This window comes from Leptinotarsa decemlineata, unplaced genomic scaffold (genome assembly GCF_025532065.1).
Source record: "Leptinotarsa decemlineata unplaced genomic scaffold, Ldec_3_MD MMD2_P_RNA_scaffold_6, whole genome shotgun sequence".
NCBI classification, from domain to species: Eukaryota; Metazoa; Arthropoda; class Insecta; order Coleoptera; family Chrysomelidae; genus Leptinotarsa; species Leptinotarsa decemlineata.
This window is the reverse complement of record NW_027412533.1, coordinates 4900074-4921307: the sequence shown is the minus strand read 5'-3', so window position 1 is coordinate 4921307 and position 21234 is coordinate 4900074.

The window sequence follows — 21234 nt, the reverse complement described above, 5'->3', positions numbered from 1 at the left end:
AATACAGAAATGTGGAATGAAGAGGTTTGGTTAAACTTGAATTTAATCAATTTTCGTTCTAGTTAGGCCTGCAAACGGGATTGTAATGAAGAGGAAATGTTTACACAAATTTTCTCAAACTTATTTATACAGGGCGTAACTAAATACAGGATGTAACATCGAAAAAAAGATAGGATCTTTCATATAAAGAAACTTCATTGGAGCATCCCTTGTTAAGATACAGCCCCTAGTACTGGTAGTAGGTTGTTCTTCAATCAAATTTTAAGTACTGCTTCCTCAAGCTGTGGTACTTCTCAATGGCAACCACAATCCTGCGTTCTTTTGTCGAATGAACCATATTCTCGTAATCGTTGATGAAGTCGAGCAATTATTCCATGTGAAGGATGCTGCCGTTGAGGATACATTTCAGCATATCTTCTTGAAGCTTCTAACCCATTCCCCTGCGACAGACCGTAAACGTAATGCATATCAGCCATTTCCTCATTTGTGTATGCCATTTTAATAACAAGTGAATTATTAAAGTAACAAATCAAGAACAGAACAACAACACACAATTAGTATTAATTCAATTTCGAAAATTCACGAACTGACAGCGTCATACCAATTTAATTGTCACTTTCGCTAATAGCGACATACTAGATTAGTTTCGTATTTTCGCATTTATGACGATGTATCTCTGTAGTTGTATGGGGCGGCATAATTGGAAATTTCATCGTTGGGCTACTTACCACAATTGAGTGATCATTTACCCATTCGTATCAAATGGAGAATGTAGTATTTAGACGACAGAGCACCTGTTCACCAAACTCTTCCCGTTAATATTTATTTAGACACTGCATTTCCTATAGAAGATGGATAGGTAGAGAAGGCCCTTTCAAGTGGCCACCTCGCTCACCAGATTTGACAAAAAGGGTTTTTTCATGTTGGCTACGTTAAGTTTATAAATCACCCCCATCTACAAGTGAGGATATAAAAAATAGAATTAAGGACGTTTTCCAAAATATTCCAGTCAGCATGTTGAGGCGAGTTAATAAAGATTTTAAAAACCGAGCCAAGGATCAACAAGGTCTTAACGTGCGATTCCTAGCACTTTCTCTCAGAAAAAATATCATGCAGTCGCTAAGCTTTGAACCCACACGACCGGCAGATAGAATGATTGAAAAGCGATGCTTCCAACCACTCTGTTACCAGGTCCCAAATATTTCAACGAAAACATATTTTCCAGACTTTTTCCAACCGATTTTCAGTTTCAGGTTTGAAATTGCATTTATGTTAGAATCCAGTAACAGTAACTAAGTGTTAAAATCCTAGGTGCTGGTCTATACGAGAATAAAAAAACAATTTTTGATAAATCGAAAATAATACTGTAAATTTCTCAATTTCTCAGTTTTAGAGACTATTTCATCTCATCCAAATTTTTTGGGATGAAATAGTGACATAACATACTGAGTGTTTCATTTTAAAAAATAAAGTTTTGTATATTCGAAATATGTCAAGTTAATAGCTCTGTATAAAATCTCCTGTTTGAAAAATGTAACTTTCAGTCCATACCAACATTTCACCTGACTCTTGGTGTTGCACATCTCAAATAATTCTGCTTGAATACTATCCATAAGTTTTTTATGGTTGTATTTGTAGTGGTCTGTTTTTTCGAAGATTTTCTTTCTTTTAGCAATAACTTGATAATGCCTCAACATTTTCGAAAAAGGGAATGCCTTCTTATGTAAAACATTTTGCCCAGTTCAACGGTGAAAAAATTCACAAGGGAATCCATTCAAAAAAGGGATAATTTGTATTACCCCGCTTCAAAAGAACACTCTGTATATTTTTAAAATAAGCAACAAAGTAAGCCATATAACTTTTATCTGAAACATCATCATACTCCTCATTATAGGCGAGATACTGTACTTCCTCACACTGATGGGTCACCCTAATAAATTGAAAAAAATATTACTGGAGTTTTTCCCAACACCAAATCGTTATTTTTAACACGTCGACACGTGTTTCGATCACCAAGTGATCATCTTCAAAGAGGAAGATTAATCTTTCTCTTTGAAGATGATCACTTGGTGATCGAAACACGTGTCGAGGTGTTAAAAATAACAATTTGGTGTTGGGAAAAACTCCAGTAACATTCATTACTACACCAAAGGTTCCAAACAGTGCATCATAAATTGAAAAAAGGCAAAAAATTAAATTTTGGAAAAAATAAAAAACCAATGTATGGAGTGCAAAATTCTCTATCGATCAGTATATACCACGACAGAGTGAAATTAATATTTATGGAGCTACAAAAAAACATGACATTGAAAATGGCAAAACTTTTGAAAAAACGTAATACTTGTCCAGTAGTATACTGGACATACCAAGAACAAAGTTGGGAATTGTTGAAATATTGAATGATAAGGAAAGAATATATTTTCTTTTTTAAAAATATATGAATTTCTTTTTCAGGCATGTTCATACCGGTATGTATAGGGAAACGCGAAACGCGTTTTTGTAAATTGTCGAGTGAAAATCTCACATCAAAACTTCATGAAGTAGTGGTTAATTCCATCACACAAAACAAACTCTCAAAATGGAAACCATGAAAGCTAATTCACTGAATGAGTCACTCTTTTGGTTTGATAATCTAATTTATGTATAATCCATATAAATGAACAAGACTTCTTCATATGAGGAACAAAGTCTCACACCAAAAAAAGAATACATTCAAATATACTTCGACCAATTCCTGTTTTTTCGACGCCATCACAATCTACTTTTATCGTACAATAGACTCATTTCCCATGACCAAAAATTCACCATAAACATTTACATCAACAAGACTGTGCACCTTAAAAATAACTACTACTTGTACCGTAAAAGAATTATTAAGTTGATGGCTTTATCAGTGAACATCCACTGGGTATTTTAAAAAATTCCACTGTGGAAGCAAATTATGGTTTTGAACTTGTTATAAGAATATTTACAAAATGTGGCAGTTATCTTGAATTATTTTTTAAACTAGAGAAACTGGTGAAGTAAGAAATTATAAAAAAATAAATGTTCTATTTTTTCAAAGAGTACAAGTGTAGTTTTTGAAATTTTCGTGAATTACAGTGAAACATCATAATCTCACAATCTTTCACTTTTTTCTCTGTGTCTTGCTGTATTTTTCAATAGAGTAAGCTACAACCAACACACATGTGGAGAAACGATTAATTGACCTAAACAATTAAAAAATGGAAAAAAGCGAGAAATCTCCATTTACAAATATGTAGTGTTAAAAAAATCAAATATATTTGATTCAAGGTGGTAATATAAAGAAATGTACTGAAAAGAAATTCCTGAAAAGAAACACTCGTAAGTAAACCCGACAAGAAATCAACAATATAAATATTAATTTGATGCATCGAGGATATCGGTAGGTCGATATATTCTTAAATAAAGAACCTGTATAAACTAGTTTTGGAAACCATATTGTTCAAAATGAGTGTAATTAAAAAACGTAATTGAAAATCAGCAGAAAGTGAGTTATATGAAATAATCAAATATTTTTAGGACGACAAAGTTATAGAAGTATACATTTTCAAGAGATTTTAATGGCAAAAATTATTTGACATGAAGTGGAAATGTGCGTATTGAGAAATGTATGAAGGAAAACAGAAATGAGATTTATAAAAATATTAAAAATAAAAAACGAATGATTTAATTAGTCATAAGATAGAGGGAACTTTGGACTGGAATCCATAAAGGTGGAATACGTAGATAGAAATCAATAATTGTGGTTTGGACACGTATGTATAACGAATGAAAGATGGAACAATAGTAACAATGACATTTCTAAAATAACTCGACTGGAGAAAATTCGTCTATAAGATCTGGATATTAATAGATATCATAGACTTGTTCCATAAGTGACTATATAATTATTGGTACACGAAAATTTCATATTTGACTTTGAAGTTTGTACGCTCGCTGTTTCAAGGATCAAGAACTGGAAAAATTGATTGAAATTCACATTGAAATGTTCCTTCTGAAAGATGAAAATTACTTTTGAATATTGAATTTGAGAATTGAATATTATCTAAGATGTGTGTGAAATCATAACGTTTTATTTCACGGAAAAATAATTTTCAACGGACTACCAGCAATGACCAATATGATATAATATAATTTGAAAGAACAAATAAAAAGACTAGCTAAAAATAACATTTAGATTGAGAAATGAATACAAAAAAACGAAAATGAGCAAAAAATTGAAAATTAAGCACAAAAATGAAATAGAAATTAAAAAGATTTCAAGCCAAGTCACTTAACGACGCTTGATTGCTAGTATCCACAATCGTCTTCCGGTGATGACTAAATAGATTTTGAGACATTTTATATAGAGTAGTATATTGGGGTCATAAGAGCTAGCTAATTTTTTTTTATCTAAAGAGATAAACCCATGGTTACCTGAAAGAAAATGATCAGTATGAAAAAATATCATTTTGCAAAAATTTTTCTGCCGTGTCTTTGTGTATTTTTTTTCAATGTATCACTAACGGATAGTATACGATATTCGGACTCATTGTCCCGTTTTTTTGAATTTACGATATACAATTTAAAATGTGTGAATAATATTTATTTCAGATTTTCGAACTTGATCTTTCATTCCTCTCACATAATAATACCACCAATGTTTGAGACAGAAATAAAAAGATGGGATGATAATTAATGAGATAGTCGGATAGTCAAGGTGCAAGATTTTTCACCTTGATACCCGCGACAACCTTCCCATATGAGGGTTTTTGCACGTCAGCTACACCTGACGATACCTTAGATTCACCCGTGCAAGGCTTTTTCGCCTCTGGTTTTGATGAATCATCACTTGAGCGCAAACGTTTGCTAACCTGCTCATGGGGGGTTTGTTCCTCCATTTAAGAGAGATTCTGTGTGTGCCGCTCAAGAATTTGGTGCAAGGCGGTTTCATAAGGTACCCCGCTCCTGAGGAGACGACTCAATCGTTTCGTGTCTGCACCACCAAACCTTCTTTCTAAGGTTCAGTTATTGGATCAGAAGTTGGAGAGTTGAGGAACTCTCGTTCCTGATCTAAATTTACAGGGAGGTCAGTTGGAGTCGTAAGCTCGACATTCATCTGCTCTGTAGACTCAGCATCAGAAAGAATTTTTAAGTAAACTCTGTCCATAAAAGTCCCACGAGTAGCTAGGAAAAGAAGGTCAATATCATGGCAGAGCTCCGCATTAATTACCGTGACAAGGCGATGCTATGAGGGCGCCCGGTATCTCGAAGGTTCCGTAAAGACAGCTGATAGGCTCAGAGTCATTGATCCTCTCGGCACGGATACACACACCTTAGGATTGAGCCATCGTTACGATGCCAGTTAGAGAATAACAGAACCACAAGTGATTCTCTTATTCCCGTATACAGCGGGGCTACGTGGAAGCAGGCATCCGATGGCTGGTTTGCTCAACCCCCACATCCCAAGGCAATGCACTCGCCAAAAACAGCATGCAGTGGTTTAGTCAGTGAAAGATGAACCCGCCAAAAAATATATAAGGGACACAATTAAATCTAAAAATCAACATCTGATTAAGGTATAATTTCCCTCAAAATCAGTCAGAACGGATATCTAATTACAACGGAGTATCTGAAGGTGAGATAACCTTCAAATGAAAAATTGCTTTGAAAAATTATGTTGGAGTGTAAAATTTCGCTGTAAAATTATGGTGAATTATAAAAGTCTACTATAAAATTATGGTAGAGTGGTATATAGACATTTATACACATCACAAATTTAACCTGTCAAGTTTCATTTCATTGCAAAAGTACACTTCAAATGAAAAATTCCAAATTCTGTCCTCCATCAGTTACAACCGTTTCAAGCTTCTACATAGAAGTAAATCTTCATAAATATATCATTTGAATAATTCAGCAATTTCATTGACATTGATATCTGAGACATCGATATACCTACTATAACAATAGTAGTTTTTCATAAACGGACCGATGATTATAACAATAATGCAGTACCTAATGTTAATCTAAATATATTTCTCCTTTTATACATTACAACAAATCATTCATAATCGTGATTTCAACTTCCGCAGCTACGTCTATATACTACCTCAAGTTGTCAGACGCAAATGTATATCATTATCGGGGATTTTTGTCATTCCTGACCGATATATCAGACAGCACTCTCCGAACATTGTTATTGGCGGATCACGTAGCGTGACAAATAAAAAAAAGAAAGAGCACGAGCTCCTGCCGCATAATAACACTGTACCATGATGTATGAACGCGGAAGTAACTTTGATTAGGTTATCTCGACCTGCAGCAGTACTCGTCAGAACCACTAGTCGCCAGTACCCGCATATAATGGCGGACACGCGACTAATTACGATAAAACAATAACGTAATATATTCTAACGCATCATAGGTACCTCACTGCTGCCTCAATACAAACACTAACTGTAACTCTCTTATCGGCTTCGAGATAATTGTGTCTGGGTTTGTAAGATCATGGTCGCGTACGTGTGCTGATGGGCGATTGTTTCGGATGCGTCAATTATAAGCAAGATGACAAGAGAGGTGTGGATGAGAAGGTATCATTTCAACTGGTGAATGATATAACAGAATCTCACTATCGTTGTTCTTGTGATGTCTTATTTACCACGGAGTAGCGGTGATTCTTTTAATGAATGTTACCACATCCGGCAAAATATATAATAGCCCATAGAAAGGACATTTGAAAAGAATTATAGCATGACAAAATTTGCTCCAAACAGTAGAATAGATAAAAAAGACAAAGTCCAGTCCAGGCTTGAATTTTCCATTGATTTCAATGAAATTCACTTTTGACATATGCCTAGGTAATGGAATGTTTTCAAATTATGAAAAATGTATTCTAATCAGTGAAAGACAGTATCTTCGAAGACCTGATATATAGCAGTCTAAATTTCTGTCCCAAAATTATTAGGCTTATTGAACCAATTTCATAAATTCAAATCATCACACATTAAACAGTTAGAAATAGACAAAACGAGCCATTTTCCCAATCACCAGATATGCCATACTCTCTTCTAGTGATTGGGAAAAATCTCGTTTTGGATTCATTCATTGCATTTCTGGTAACTGGAAAAAGTACCTGTTTTAGATTTATTCTACACCAAAAGTTCCAGTCTAACGTTTCAGTAAGAAAAAAATTGATCAAGTCAAAGAATATGGAAAACATTTCCTTAAATTGGACCACCGGTAGCCTAAATAGAACCACCGTTAATCTGAATAGAACAGGTTGTTGAACTTTTCTGAAAAATTCGATTTTTGTATCTATATTAAAAATTTTCATTTTGTCACAATAATAAATGTGTAGCGATTCACTTTCATCAGAAGTTAATTATCTCGTACTTTCATCATATTTTGATTTCAAGCACTCTTCACATTTCCATTAATGGTAACTAAAATATTTTCACGTTCAGTTCAGAGCAACCGAATATAAATGAAAATGAAAATTATAATTCCTACTTGAAACTTTGGATATCGAGGCGAAGTATTTCGTTCGATTGTTTTTTTTTTCAATAAAATATTTAACAGCGGTTTTTGTTTGTATTCTCGAGATATCTGCCTGCCTGCCGGCTTACGGAGTTAAATTGAAATCGATTTGAATACGATATAAACTAGATCCTGAAGCGTGACATTTTTGAAAAAAAAGACGATTTTCATCTAAGGTAATTCAATTCCGAGAATTTTTTCTTTACGATTCTGAAAGAAGAACAATTTTAAACTTTTCTCGTCTTTTTTCTCTATATCCCAAATATATTTGATGGTGTTTACCACCATTATTGGCTGATGGTGATTTGCTAGAGAGAAACATTATTCAGAATAAACGTTTAATTAATAGAAGTTGTCTAAGAGAGATTGTCAATTCATCAGTGGAAAACAGCTCGTTAAGGAAATGCTATTTTGTGGAATCTGAGAATTACCTACAATCAATTTTTTTTTATTGGCGTTCTTTCAGTACATTTCACAAATTTTCCAGGAAGTGAAAAAATCCAGGACAATTTGAAGTTTATCATTGCTTCGATATTATTTATATACTTCTATTGCGATTTAGGTATATGATTTGATAAACACACATTTTTGACTGACCACTGCAATAAAAACAAAAAAACAGATTCTTAAAATTCTATGTAAGTCTATTGTAACTTGAAAGCAGACGTTTTCACAAATAGTTTTTAGATAGTCTTCATTGTGGTAAATTTAACTTACGGTACTCTTATTACACCATGATCCAAGGTGGTAGCCTTTCATTGTTATAGTAACTCATTTGTTCTACTATATTTTTTCATTATTATTTATTTTTTCATGAACCAAAATTCACGATTTGATCCCCACAAACTTCATTTGAAAACTATATCACGACATATTTCGCTAACACAGTAGCTTCTTCAACACACTGGTAAAAATTTTTCCACCGGTACCGGTGGCAATTTAATTACCGCCCATATTAGCGAGAAATTACTTTCGTGTGTGATCTCACATTCCATGCGGAATATTATTTTGTAATTCTACCCCGAAGAAAAGTGTGGAATTTTTCAGTGTAATTTTTCATTTTGAGTGTACTTTTGTGTTGAAATAAAACTTTATAGGGTAAATTTGCGATATAAATTTATATCGAGATATTACACTCTTCACAGAATTTTACAGTAGAATTTTACACTTTTATATAATTTCACAGTGGAATTCTATAGTCTGATAAAATTTTACATTGTAATTTTTCATTTACGGGTTATATTACCTTGGGATATTCCGTTGTAAGAAGGTCCGTATTCAGAGTAGTTTTGAATACACTATATATACCTATATATACCTCAATCGGATGTTGACTCTTGACTCTTAAGTGACCATTTTTCCTCATAATTTAGATAATTGAATGCACAAGACATATTACACATTGATATATTAAAAAAAATATGTATATACAAAATAAGTTCATATACATTCTTGAAATGAAATTCTACAGAACATTTTTTTTTCATTTTCAAAAAAGTCAAATAACAGTACAAAATAAAAAAACCATTCTTCAAATTAACACATTTTCTTTCTTGCTCATGGTGGTATTATCCTAAAAGAGAAATAAAATATCATCAAATGAATAGGTTTAGAAATCTAAAAACACAGTAAGTTGACGAACACACATTCCTAGAGAAAAACTACTACTAGTTTGAATTCAATATTAATATTTCTCAGAAATTTTTGATACATGTTCAACCGTTTAAATAAAAAATTTGATTTTTCCAAATGTTTTCCAACATTTCCTGAAATATAGCAAATATAGCTATAATGATATGGTATGAAGTGGTGATGAAGTGTTTTGTTCACCTCTTCAACAGAAACAAAAAGGTCCTAACGTGTTTCTCGATTCCTTCAATTTCAACTTGCCTTCCATCGCAAAAATGTTTTCAAGTTCAATAATAAGAATCACAAATCCTCAAATTTATCCAAAATTATGAGAGATACGAATAAAACGTTCAGATATTTTTTAGGTGAATGAAATTACGATTTAACATTGTCCGATATTTGCAACCACCAATATGAAACTTTATTTCTGATCGAAATTCATTTTTAAAATGGATAGTGCATATACGGCGTCACTGATAATTCACGCCACTGCTATCGAGTATATCTCTTTTTCTCTTTTTCTCAATACCATTCAGTAATTATAACAAACATTTTCAAATATATGTACTGTAATTATTTGAAAATCAGTTAAAATATGTTGTACTATTCCGTACAGTATGAAATAATTCGCGATGTGAGGTTAGGATATACTTGTAATAAAAAAAACACTCTATAATGCATAACGAGAAAAGTCAATGAATTCATCTGTTTATTGGACTAGTTATTGAAATTTTACAAGAAATGTACTCACCTTCTTTACTTATTTTCACCAACAACAAAAATATTCTAATGCACACGTCAGACAAACCGATGCGCTTCTGTAGACAAGAATAAACAATACAATAATCACTCACAAATACAAGCGTAATTTTACATTCGATAAAGAGATGGCGAAAATTTACATTTCACTAAGGGGGAATACCCATCGTCCAGTTAGTTCTTCTCTTCACATGAAATAATACGTTATGATTTCATACATATATTAGATGAATATTTAATTCTCAATGAAAAGTACATTGCCTACTGAAATTACGCTCGGGGATGTGAATTATTCAATAGAGAAAGTATATTTTCAATAAAACTGAAGTAATTTTCTTCGTTCGAAATGAAAATTCCGAGGTAAATTTCAATCATTTTTCCCGGTGCAGTGATTTGAATACTACAAGTTGCTTCTTACGCCAATATTTATGTATCACAGGTAACTAATTGAGACTACTGCCATCAAATTAGGTAAACCTTTACAATTATCATATACCTGAGGGACCTCTTCAATTATGATTACCTGAAGCATATTAACTCACTTCTACATCAATAATAATACTTCTTCGGTTTTTTAAGAAAACAAATTCAATAATGGTGATCTATTCAAATTCACTTGGTCTTTTATGGAAATGTTTGAATTTTTAAGTTTAATAATTTCCATTGCTTCCAAATAATTCAGTTTCAAATATTTATTTTATATGTGTAAAATTTCGAACTCTTCGTTGAAGATATGATTTTCTTTTAAAAAATGATTCGAATATGTTGAACTTTTGTTTTCTTATTTACATAGCTCAAATGATGTTCCTGATGGATTCGATTCCTTGATGTTCTGCCAGTTTGACCAATAAATACCTCAGGACACGTTCCACACTTCAATTTATATATTCCTGATTTCTCGAATTTGGATGTTTTGTCTTTTATATTTTTAACTAACTTACCCAACGTATCACTTGTTCTTTTTGAGGAAACGAGATAAGTGTTAAAATTGTCGTGGTATATTTTTCAATTGAAGTTTGTGGAGATCAAATCGTGAGTTGTAGTTCATGAAATTACTATGAATCTTCATCAAGTACCTATAACGACCTAACCTATCGGAAAATATTATTCATTTATTTATTGAATTAAGTATATACGCAATTTCACTCGTTGTGAATATGTAACAGTAAATCCTGCATCTATTATTATTTTGAACGTTCCCCTCCTTGTCATTTTCAGAAACTGGCGACTTCTGAGAGTTGTCGTTCGTATATGGGGGCGACAGCTGATTAACGGAAAAACAGATTTTAAACAGACAGATTTGCATACAAATAAAAAAATCATCAAAATGGTGTCACTCTTATCTATAGAAACCCATAACCCGCTTTTGACTTTTAGAATAGCTATTAGGCATGTGACAAAGGAATCTTTGAAACTTCAAGTTAGAATGTCAATATAGCACAAGAGTTATTGAATGCTTTTTGTTTTTTGAAACTATAACGAGATACGAACACAAATTTTTATGTTTTGCCCATGGGTACATTTGTCGATAATGATAGCTAAACTAATGCTTTTTACTATAATTTTTTTCATTTTGTTCTCCTCTTCATATGTTTTGATAAACGTTTGTTGTGAAAAACCCTGTATAGGTGCACCATTGTACATAATCTTTCAAAACAAAGAAACTCTGTAGAACGTACCCAGATGTTATGCTAGGATGATCTCACGTCGTATATATAGATACAAGAATGCGGAAATCGCCGATTTTACAGCATCAAATGCTACGGCAAAAACGAAATATTTTCACGAAGAACTCAGACGACATTATTCATGTGACAGAATCCTTGTGAATCTTTCGAACTGAGAACGACACGTTCGCAAGGATGACGGATGACCGATGAGACTCTAGACTGTTATGATTGCTGAGAGACTTCAACGATCAATCAGAAGAGAATCGTATATTATTTTTGCGAATACTTACACGGTGAAATGATCTGTGAGTGAAGTTTCCCAAAGTACACGTTTTATATTGAAGCATGTTAAGTGAACAAAGTTATTATTATTATTGCATTGTGTATTCTTTATGATACTTGACTTATTTATTTATATACACAGGCTTTGTTAAATCGTTACAATTTTCACATTTCATAATTTTTTACAATATTTTGTATTTTGTCAGTTTTTCTAAATGTTACATTGATATATTTTTTGTACATAATACCATTCATACATATATGTCAATTTTTATGGGAAACAAGTGCTTTGCACTTATCCTAAAATCACTAAAAACGTTCAAAATATATGTGTCAGACAACATAGGTATAGATACAAACGAAAATGAGGACTAACCAAATGAAAACACATACACCACCGACACATTAAAAATGAAAACGATATCAAGGGAGACAAACTGATTAGAAATGGACGTTTTTGTTTGCCTTTTAAAAAAAAATATAAACAATAGAAGGGATATCAGACTATACACAGGATGGTGGAAACTTATGTGTATTAAAATATCAAGGAATATACGATTTAGTAAATTAAAATAAGCACTATTCAGTCCTTCTATGTCCCTTCTAGTGTTAACACTTTTTTGTTTGAAAATGTGGATCATCTCACTAAACAGTCGTTTATCTAATAAAGGTTGAATATCTAAAATCTTGGGGTTTGTAAAGTCAAAACTGTGGTTGGTTTTCTCGTGTGTTCAACGAGGGCTGTTGGATTGGCAACATTCAACTTCCTTGCATCTCTCTTCAATGTTCAGACAACCTGTTTTTTAAGTAACGTCCCGTTTGCCCTACATAACATTCTGGACAATCCTTATTCACTCATTAAATTATTTTATTATAGACTCCTGATGATGGATGTAACAAAGCCCGAAATGTAATTCCGATGAAGACTGATTCCATGTTTTATCTATACGTCAATCAAAAGGCTATTAGATTAAGAATAAAACTTATATAGGTTTGAGTTTGTTATAACGTGATGCCTTAAGACTTATAATGCTTAATACGCTAAATTTATCAAAAGTTTGATTACTGAAGTAGTCAAGATTATTAATGGCTGTATATATAGGCCTGAAATTCCTAAATAGTTTAAGTAAAGAAAGAACATGTTATTTGTTAATTTTTTTAATATTTTTCTGTTAGATTAAAAATGAAACTTGAAAGTGCAAACCTATTCGAGCCTGCCTGAAGTTTTTCTTGCCAAATGAAACTTGACAAAATATTATAATTTACCCCCAGCCCTTTACAACTAGCCCCAATCGGAGGTAAGTTGTAACACTCGTCAGTTTTTCTTCAAAGCCGTTTCTACAAAAACTCGTTACAGGTTTGATTGAAATTTTATTTGAAATCGATAGTTGAAACCAATAGTTGTTAATTGGAATAGTACTGCTAGATTTCCTAAATACTAAACAAGTAAGCTTTCATAGCCAAGAGACCACAAATTGTTACAACCAGCCCCCCGCTCCACAAGTTGTGTGTTTTTTCATTCTTCTGTAAATTTATACAGAGGTACTCGATAAAATTACACAATACTACAAACATTTCCAAGTATTTACAAAGTAAACCGGTTTTTTACAGCAGAATACAACATTTTACTAAATATTACGAAATTTTCCGAATTGATTAATTTGCGAGTCATTTAAAACGAATATATTTTGGGAAAACTTTTCCAAGCATAGTTGTTGGAATATTACATTTCGATGTAATGTTACTGGATGTACCTATGAAGATCAAGTGAAATCCATTAATTTCTATAGGCATATAGGCACCTATGTACAAACAGCTATCAAATTCAATCAATCAATCAGAACCTCTTGATAAATCTAACAATGACTGAGAACCTGATTTCCCGATAATTTCGACCAACGATACCTAATATAAGGTGAGATAAGATGCTTTATCGAAATATTTCATTCATATTAAGTTCAAGTATTTCAGACACTGAAAATTTCAGAAAACATATCACAATCACAAAGCCAAGTAGGTATGTCAAATTCGGTGAGAATTTCAGTAAATATTAAAAAAATGTTTTCTCAGTTTTCTGATGGTATTTATATAAATCAGTATATTGTTAGATTTTTCCCCGTAGGTTTACCAATAATTAACTACACTGAACAATACTCAAGCTTAACTTCAGTTCACTTTGAATACAACAAACACTTCAACTAAAACTTCAAGTATTATTCGAATGTCTATCGCTTTACTAGATCACACGGCCTACCGCACTGTAACTACCAATTGACTTTCACGATGGGCGAGTGGATGGCACTGGAATATTCCCCGGCATTGTATTGAAGCCGGTAGCATTATTCTCGCTACATCTACAACGGCAGCAAAGATGGAACATTCGTGTGCTCTTAGCTACGTCACAATTGGTTCATGGCTACCAGTGGCGACCGGCATAATTTTTTTAGGGCATGATTCACAACAATATTATAAGGAACCCCTGATCATTTTGTAACTGATTAAATTCAACAACTCAATTTTTTACAGGCTTACATCAGTTACTTGAGATCATTCGCACCGGAGTTGTCAACGGGTTCATTTTGTTCCAGGTATTAAATATAAAATTATGATGGAGTGAACGAGGCATGTTCACGGATTCATTCATTTTGCGCTTTTGATATAGGTATTCTGGTGAATATAATGGAAATGGTATCATTTCAAACCTCACCCTGATGAAAGCGAATCGAAGCGTCAGAAAAACAGTTTGTCAAAAAAAAGTAACAGCCCTCAGACACCAAATAATAAAATAATAAAATAATAATATGAATTTTTAGATACAAAAAATGGTTTGTGTTATTTAGGTTTGGAGCAATGTGCTTTTTTTGTCCAATATATTTCTGAAGTTCATGAAGTTTTTAGAAAAACTCACCATTATTTATATACATAAAAACAATTTCTTGAAAGCACCAAATTTTCCACTACGAAATTGCCTCACGTTCTGATGTGGTTAAACAAACCTGTTGTTCAAAGATATTGGAAAGTTTGTAAAGTTATAAATGAAAATAAAGTGAATTATCCCTCTAAGTTACGAAAAAAATGTAAAAAAATTAAAATCAACCCGTTGAACTGTCATTTCACAAAAAAACACAAGAAGGTTTGTTATAGAAATTGTATATAAATATTTATCACGGTCATTTAACTAACAATTAGACAACTTTTTTGTAAAATTCATGTAAGATTACAACAGATTATTATATGAAAAGAAAAAAATACCTTCAGATAAACTGTAAAATTACAAAAATTCACTATTAATTACAACAATTCTTCATTCAATTCTGTAATACATACAAACTTACGATATAAACAATAATTTTTGCAGTAATACATTCACACACTCCATTGAAAAATCATACTTCTCATGGAATTTTCGTACTGCCCTAACATAACCAACGATTATTACTGTAAATGTACCTACATTTTACGTCTTATGGTGTGACTTTCAAAACTCCGCTAGTACCTAATCTAACCGTGTCAGAAATCACACGTTAAAAGGTAAGACCTCATTAGTCCTTAGCTCCCACAAGTTTCTCAACTTCTGAGAGTTGTTGTTCGTATGGGGGCGACAGCTGATTAACGGAAAAACAGATTTTAAACAGATTTAAACTTGTCAACAAGTATTAGGCAAAACGAAGGACAAGATGACGGAAAAGTCTGGGATTTACGAAATAAACTACAAAGATTGCGATTCAAAGAATATTGGTCAAAGTAAGCGGACTATGATAGCTTGTTGGTTCACATATTCATAGACCAAAGACGTCTAGTGTCGCTCAATATGTGTTATGGAACAACTACAGATTACCTAACTAAGGAATATTTGATATTATTGAAACCGATAGATACATGTCAAAATATTTTTAGAAGTCTCAGAAAAAAAATCGGAAAATATAGAATAAGATTCATGGACAGCGAAAAAAGCCCCGTTGTTTACGTTTTCACCAGGCATTATGATAATCTGGTAATCATTAATAACAAGTAGAAAATATAAATACAAATATACCTGATACTAAAAAGCAATTCATCAGATTATCTTCATTTGATATAAAAGTTCTAAGTTAGTTGTATAATTTCGTTTTAGTCATCTTCTGATGATAATAACCCGGTTAACGAAACGCGGGCCACGAAATAGTATTTTTGATACTGTGTGGGCAAAGTGTTTTTAATAGATTCACTCCAAACATCCAAAAAATATACTCATATGTATTATAAGGGCGCTTCCATTTTCAATAGGTCATAGAATAGATTTTGTCGTAATTCATAATAATCTAATAATAATCTAATAAACTCAAAAATTGTATGAAGAAAATGGTGAATATTTTCTTTCTTTCAGTCAAGAATATTTTTTCGATTATTTTTATAGTGTAAGTTGAATATAAAATAATTTTCGACGACTATCACACGGTTCTCAATACTTCTGGGCAAGCAATTTCGGCAGGTTTCGCTTCCTGCAAAGATCACCTGCCCAAGGCGAGCGATTTCGCAGTTAATTGAGTCCTTGAATCGCTAAATGTCACCCGGTAATGATTTCCTGCTAATCCTGCTTAGTGCGCGATCTCACAGCAGACGCAACCACTCGTCAGGCGGTCCCACAGCCGTGGAAGCCGGCCAACCGCCAGCGTCGGTTTTTCTTTCCTGCTACGCCATTTGTCTGCTCGTGACTAATAGAATGGCGAGTGAGGTTAAAGTCCTTACACTCCAGTACGCTGTTTGGAAAAGACGCTGAACTTCCGGTCGGTCGCACATCTACCGTTAGATCGTTTGCGAGCACAGAAAGAAATGCTTTCCGAAGGTCTGCCATTTCATTTCTATTATCTAAGACTCGTCGAGTTGTCTTCGGTTACGTCTTTATTGTGAAAGAACCTGTCCTCGATGGATTGACCTATTTATTTTGTGGAATTTCATATTAAATGTAGGATAGGCATTAAACCATTCTCAGTTTTACTTGACAATGGTTTAATAAGCCGAAACCGGTCGTTACAAATAAAAAGCTTAATGGAAATAAGACAAAACTTACTTTCTCAATCCTATATAATTGTTTATCTGATTTTGAAAATGTGCTATGCCGGCTCTGTTTATGAGTAGAAGAAATAACAACCTCGGGTGATTGTATATTGTTCTGAACGAATAGTTTTAATTTTCCACAGATATTAAAAATGTACCTGTAGGTAATAAACCGAACGCGTTCGATGATATAAGACCGGTGGCATACTTCGCGATTTCCGAGCGATTTTGTATTTTTATGCCAACCCCTGCATTCAAATAGAACATGACAGAGTTTGCGCTTTTTAAGAGCGGCGATTTTTTATAGTCGACCGGCGGTCGGATCTCGAGCGACAATCGGGGGGCAAGGGCGACCAAGTAGAGGGAGAACTAAGGTAAACGAATGGGACTCGACAGTGTTGGCTATTTCCGAGAGGTTTTTCAGTTGCGATTCCCATGGAAGTGGAAACTTCAATTAATAACGTAGAAAATCACCCTTCTTTATGAGACAAAAGACAAAAGCGACCCCGGTATTGCCAACAAACTGGAAAGAGATAAAGCATGGAGCGTGGTAGGGGCACTTGTATAACAGAAAACCTTACTTCCTGGTTCCTCTTTCGGTGCAGGTCGTAGTGTCTTCCAACGAGAGTGCCCTCTGCTTCCAAAGCGCGAAGGGATACCACCATTTGATGGTGAAATATCACAGCAGCAGCAGCAAACTTCATAGTGGTTGTTTTGAAGGCGTGAACGATACTAGAGGATAAGGGGATATTCCGCCTTCAGTCAGAAATTCGAATTGCCAGGAAATCGCGGACACTGTCAGGTACTCACCGTATCATCTTTACTCAGCAATTCCCGCTCGGAAACCGCGCTGGAAAAAACCGCTTTCAAATCGCGAAGTATGTCACCGGCCTAACTGAGTTTAAACCTAACACAGAAAGCATCTTGAATTTTTATATTGAATAAGACTTGTTTTCCCAATGTTTTTTCAGAAGACAGCTGCTGTGTTATCTAGATTACAAACAGGTAGGTTTTTTATTATTTTGCAAGCAGTGATTATCCATGTGCTTCTTTTTATTGCTTTATCATTCCAGTCCGTTGTATTTAACATTTTCAAAAAAGTCTTTCATCTATTTTCAAATGATATTTCACTCTTTCCCTAACAGCCTTTATGTTTGAAATGTTTACCTTCTTCTCTTCTTCCTTCATTTCTTCTTCGCCTATCTGTTTTCACTCTTCACACTTCTATTTAAGTTTCTTACCACTACCCGTTTTCTGTTTCACGTTTGATTCTGAAACCAGCTAAACCCTTATATTTATATTTTATTCCATTATTTTCCTTTCATATTTGAGATATGTCCTTCAATAATTTCGTTTCCTCTTCCTTATTTTTTTCTCTTGTTCTTGTATGTCTATTTTAACTTATCCTGCTTTATTTTAAGTCCCTTGTCTATCATTGTTTTCATAACCTCTTTGTCATAACAAAGGATAAATATTAATTATTGTTTATGAAAAATATTCATTTTGTTTGGACTTTACTTTCTTTGTCAGAGGTTTTGTGCTACTTGAAAATAATTCGACTCATTCGAACTATTTTGAAAATGCAATATTGGTTTCAAACGCTATATTTACATGAAAAATGAGAATTAAAACGTCCTATGTTTCTATAGCACTTGAATTTGTAACTATCTTTAGTGCAGTTTCGTCCTTCAAGAACATTTCCAAACGAATACAATAAACTGGAATAATTAACAATGTACACCCTTGAACACCTATACCACCACAGTTGGTACGATGCTTGATGGTACATCATTTTCAGTTTGAAGTAGTGTGTGGCTGTCTAGCTGTATTTACTTCTTTCAATGTATTGATGGATGTAGATCATCATGAGAAATGAGAATTAAAATTTTCACGTAGAATCAAACTACCACTTAGTAACGGCTACATCCATCACGCTACATTTACCCTAATTTTCAGAAAGTCATAAGTCTTCAATCTTTGGGTCAACATAGTTTGGGGATTTCTAATTTCCCAAAAAATGAAGGTGTAAATATAGCGTTTGAGACCAATAATAACTATAGCTATCCATGATAATAATTAAACAGATATCACAAACATTTTTTATTTATAGACGCATTTCGCTAACACCGTGGCTTCCTCGTTAACACTGTAACTTCCTCGCTAGCATCGTCGCTTCCAATCATAATAATTTCAGCATGCATATTATAAGTAAGAAAGACAAGAGTTCAGAGTGTCAGATAAATCAGGAGTCCATAAATTCTTCCGTGGTTCATGTGTGATATTTTGTATAAGTCGAACAGGAAAAACCTCCAAAGCACGCATGAAAGAACTTAGAATTGGTTTCCAGAATGGAAAAATAAATTCAACGTATGCTAGCCACCTCCTCACAAGTTTGAAACTCGACCTTCTGGAAAGTATAGAAATCAATGGTTAAAAAAATTCCCAATATTCGCTCTTTCTGTCCTGCTTCCAAAGCCGCTTGACAGTCCGAGAATATTTTCATTGATCTATGTGAGAGGTTGGTTTCTAATAATTTCTACACGAATAAAACAATGGCATACATTTCCACTTGGTCTACCAATATATACACCTGCACCAATATCTGAAGGCGTTTTTGATCCACGTTTGAAAAAAAAGCTTTTTCCTCCTTCACGAAGATTCAATATTTCCTACTCGCGATCAGTGTCAGTGGCAGAGGTTCTCCTACGCTTCGCATGAGTTAGAGGCATCAAGACTCCAGGTTGGAAGTCATTTCAAGAATTCTGTGGCTTTCAGTGGTAGTGGCTCTGTAACAATTTGCGTGGGTCTGTTTAGATCAACTTGCATTATGCACAATCCTGTATCTTGTGGAGGTGATAGACCTAGAAAGATGTATGTGACCAATGACGGTATGTCAGATACATCCAGGTAAGCATATCTCTGTACACTTGAGAAGATTTTCCTGTGAAGCTTTCAGATACCAAGAAATTGCTCTGTAACTACGTGATCACTGATTTGATAGTCAATACATATATCCAATATTTTTTTTTGTCCTAAGCCCCAATATTTTCCACACATCCTTCGACATGTCCAGTAAAGCGTTCCAGTAAAGAAATACTTGGATATTTCTCCTTCACTACACAATCACCTCACCATTGAAGGAGGGTGATGTTAAATTATCCAGATTTCTCTTCCTGGTGAAGGGGTAGTTGGGGTATTCCATAGCAGTTCACGTCGCAGTTCACCAAGCCCACAATTTCTCTCACCGTTAACTTCGTTCTCAGCAAGATCCCTTTGTCGAGTAACTTCAATATCGACGCCGGCTCTGCACTATCCCGCCGAGAGGAATCGTTTGAGGAGCGATAACTCAAGCTCTCCGATATGAAATAGCGCATTTATCCTGAGAATTGCCAATAAACCTATTGATTAAGTCATAAATAAGGCTTACACAATAGCAGGCATTAGCATACAATGTAGCATTGAACTTGCTATTGACATGAATCATATTCAGAGATGACTAGATTCGTTAGAAGATGCTGGATGCATTTGTGTGGCGGTATGATATTTATTCTTGGTAAATTTGCATCATGCGAGGTGCAGTTATGTAAATATGTGCGCGGTGACGTTTCCAGTTTTTTTTGTAATAAAAAATCGTAACGAGTTTCTAATTGCTGACATTCAAATTCATAGTAGGTGAAATCATCAACCCGCTTAGGACATATTGAAACAATAAGAGGTGTTTTGTAAGAATTCTAAGTATTCCTGTAACTACTGTAAGATTTTATAGGTCTTTTATGTCAGTTTCTTACTTCTACCACGAATAATCAAAATTTCAGAAAGTTTCGGAAAATAATTGAAACACACCGGGAAAAATGATTGAAATTTACCTCGGAATTTTCATTTCGAACGAAGAAAATTACTTCAGTTTTATTGAAAATATACTTTCTCTATTGAATAATTCACATCCCCGAGCGTAATTTCAGTAGGCAATGTACTTTTCATTGAGAATTAAATATTCATCTAATATATGTGTGAAATCATAACGTATTATTTCATGTGAAGAGAAGAACTAACTGGACGATGGGTATTCCCCCTTAGTGAAATGTAAATTTTCGCCATCTCTTTATCGAATGTAAAATTACGCTTGTATTTGTGAGTGATTATTGTATTTTTCATTCTTGTCTACAGAAGCGCATGGGTTTGTCTGACGTGTGCATTAGAATATTTTTGTTGTTGGTGAAAATAAGTAAAGAAGGTGAGTACATTTCTTGTAAAATTTCAATAACTAGTCCAATAAACAGATGAATTCATTGAGTTTTCTCGTTATGCATTATAGAGT